Below are 3,349 nucleotides of genomic sequence, written 5' to 3'. Positions count from 1 at the left end.
TCATGATGACTGATAGGCATTTGAAAGTGAGAGGCTGCCTTTCCCTCGGGCACCAGCATCCTGCCTCTGCTGCCTGCATCACTCCACCTGCCCATCAGTTCAATGGTTTTCTTTTAATGTGGTACAGAGGTCATCCCTGACCCAGAGCAATGTTAGTTAGATCTTTCAACCTGACACCTGGCTATCCCCTGGACATCCCACAGGCTTTCCAATCAGGAGGGCGCTCTCAGGGAGCTAAACAAACAAACAAACAAACAAACAAACAAACAAAAATAAAAGCCAAATTTCAGGGTTTTTTTTTTTTTGCCTTTTTTCATATTTATTATTGATTCTTTGTGAATTTCACATTGTGCACACCAATCCCACTCATTTTCTAGTCCTTTCATATCTGCCCTCCACCCTTGTAACCCTCACCCCACCAAAAGAATTAAAAAAAAATCTCCACTCCAGAAAGATGGTGGCCCTGACTGCGGAACATTTTGTGGCGCTCCAGAGTCTGCTGAAGGCCTCCTCAAAAGATGTCATCAGACCACTATGCCCAGACAACTTCTCCAGTTCAGCTCTTGACACAAAACAAAACAAAACAAAACAAAACAAAACAAAAATCTCTTTAATAATACATGTTCCAGCTTGTCTGTGACCCAGGAGGAGGCAGAGCAACTGCTCCAGGCTCTGCACCACTAGGCTGGTGGCCCTTTGTGACCTGTCCTCTGCTGAGGCGATTCTGGCTCTCTTTCCAGAAAGTTTCCACCCAAACCTCAAAAACCTACTGACAAAAATCATCCTGGAGCGCATATCAACATGGCAAACCGAAGCCCAAGGAAACCAGATCTCTCTGCCACGCCCGGTGGACCTGGACTGGAGAGTGGATATCAAAACCTCCTCTGACAACATCAGCCGCATGGCTGTCCCCACCTGCCTGCTCCAGATGAAGATCTAGGAGGATCCTAGTCTGTGGAGAGAAACCCTCCATCTCGGCTCTGACCATGGAGCTGAGCAAAGAGACGCTGGACACCTCGTTAGACGGGCTGGGTCGCATTCGGGACCAGCTTTCTGCTGTAGCTAATAAAACAACCAGCTATTGGCCTGCGAGGGTGTGGCTGTCCGCACCGAGGCTTACGGTGGGCAGACCGTGGGATTGAGGGGCCGCTGCTACTCAGAAGGCACAGTTGAGGAATGGAAGCAGTCACGCCCACTGCTCCTCTCTTTTCTTCCTCCTTTTGTTTTTCCTGAAGATGAGCAAAAGCCTCCATCTTTGAAAAGACCCTGTGTGGAACTAAGCTACTGCCCACGGTGGCAGTGCGAGGGAACGCGTTCTTTATCAGCCGCCTGTGCATGCTGCTGTGGAGAGCTCAGGTGGGTACTGTGGCAGTCACCTGTGGCACTAAGGTTACCTCCAACATTAGCTCGGGCGAGCTCACTACCAGACCCGGAATACATGGGAGGGAACTAGGGGTGGGGCCAGCAGCGCCTGCCCCCCCTTCAGAGAGAAGTCAGCAGCTCTCTCAGGTCCCCTCAGACCCTTCTCTGAGCTTGCAGCCCTGCTGGGCCACAGCTCCAATTCAGAACGCTGGAACGCACCATTTGCCACTATTCCAGGGCTAGAAAGTAGAATTGGAAATACATAATAATGATGATTTTTTAAAAAAAAAATCTCACTGTGGAGGCTGCAGTGTGTCGCAGTGTGTCACATAGTATGCCCTTTTGTCCAAACAGCTTTTCTTGCACTCATTGCCATGAGTCATTGGTCTGGTTCGAGGCCTCTGGCTTCTGCTACAATACTGGAACCTCACTGGGACTCCTCTCAGATACCGTGTTGTTTTCCTGAGTCATGGAGATCCTGCAGCTTTGGAACAGCAGGACTGGGCCCTTTCATGGGTTCCAGGAGCTCATAGTTGGCATAGATGTTGGGGTGAGGCAACTCAAAACCCTGGATCTGGGCCTAGGTGGTGGCCATGTTTGTCAGCCTACAGGGTCTCCTGTGCCCTGGCACCAGGGCTAGCTCTCCTGGGTTGCCCAGGCAAGGGCACACGAGGCAGCAGGCTAGACTACCTCTTGACCAGTTCTCCTGCATTTCTGGCACCATCTTGGGGTAGTGGGTAGGAGGTGGGGCCAGCTCAGCTTGGCTCTCAGACATCAACATGGTCTCAGGTAGCAGTCCAGACCAGGCACGTCACATGGCCTTTAGCATTAATGCAGACCATGGGCATCAACACAGGTCCCTGCTGTGATAAGGCCAAAGACCCAGACAGGAGCGCCTGCCTGCCCACCTGCTTGCCCTCAGGGTCTCTCTCTCTCCTCCCTTTCTTCCTCCCTCCCTCCCTCCCTCCCTCCCTCCTTCCCTCCCTCTCTTTCTCTCCTTTTCCTTATGTTTTGAGGGGTTGAAGTCCATAGTAACCGAGAAGGTATGTCAGCAAGAACCAAGGTGGTCATGTTGTGTCTGTAATCAGGAATAAACAGTAAACAAGAAGTTGGGCAGAGGCCGGGCATGGTGGTACATGCCTTTAGTCCCAGCACTCGGGAGGCAGAGGCAGGCAGATTTCTGAGTTCGAGGCCAGCCTGGTCTACAGAGTGAGTTTCAGGACAGCCAGGGCTATACAGAGAAACCCTGTCCTAAAAAAAACAAGAAGAAGAAGAAGAAGAAGAAGAAGAAGAAGAAGAAGAAGAAGAAGAAGAAGAAGAAGAAGAAGAAGAAGAAGAAGAAGAAGAAGAAGAAGAAGTGTAGGGCTATAAGACCTCAAGGCTTGGGCTAGCGAGAGGGTTCAGCAGGTAAGGCTGCCTATCTGCCAAGTTTGATGGCTTAAGTTCAATCCCTAGGACCCACGTGGATGGAAGGGCAGACCTAGGCAAGTTGTGTTACTCCCACAGGTGAGAAGAGAAGGGCCATCAACCCAAATCATCGTGTCCAAATCATTTAAAGCAAGCTTTTAAAATGTATGTGCTATTGTACCTCACTACCAAGGTTGTAGTCTACCATGTCTGGACAGCTTTCCTGAGCTTCGGGCAAAATGAAGGACTCCCTTTTTCTTTTTCTTTTTAGCAGGGCTTCTTCTCTGCCCGATCAGGGGAAACTGACTGTCCGTCTCTACCTGAGGAGTGTCATGTAATTACAGGTTCAACTTCCTGGAATGCCTCTCCATGCAAATGAGGCATCCTCAGAAACTTAAACCTCAGCCAATGAAACTTCACCCTAAGAAGAACCCTTCCCACTCTCCAAGGATCATATATATAGCCTTTGATTCATCACAAATTAAGTGTGCATAGACAAGGTTTTTTCTGCTGACTCTTGTTTAAGAGAGCTATTTTCTAAAAGAGCTGTAACATTGAAGGGCTGTAACCCTGAAATCTT

General features: G+C 49.6%; 1 pseudogene; it reads left to right on the top strand.

Annotated features, from left to right (window-relative positions):
• Positions 1-454: 454 nt before the first annotated feature.
• LOC110302352 (COMM domain-containing protein 9 pseudogene) lies at positions 455-1,142 on the top strand (annotated as a pseudogene).
• The last annotated feature ends 2,207 nt before the right edge of the window (positions 1,143-3,349 follow it).

The sequence above is a fragment of the Mus caroli genome, unplaced genomic scaffold (assembly GCF_978045245.1).
Source record: "Mus caroli unplaced genomic scaffold, Mus_caroli_1 scaffold_11, whole genome shotgun sequence".
Lineage (NCBI taxonomy): Eukaryota > Metazoa > Chordata > Mammalia > Rodentia > Muridae > Mus > Mus caroli.
The sequence above is the reverse complement of the archived record's forward strand: the minus strand, read 5'-3'. Positions and strand labels throughout refer to the sequence as shown.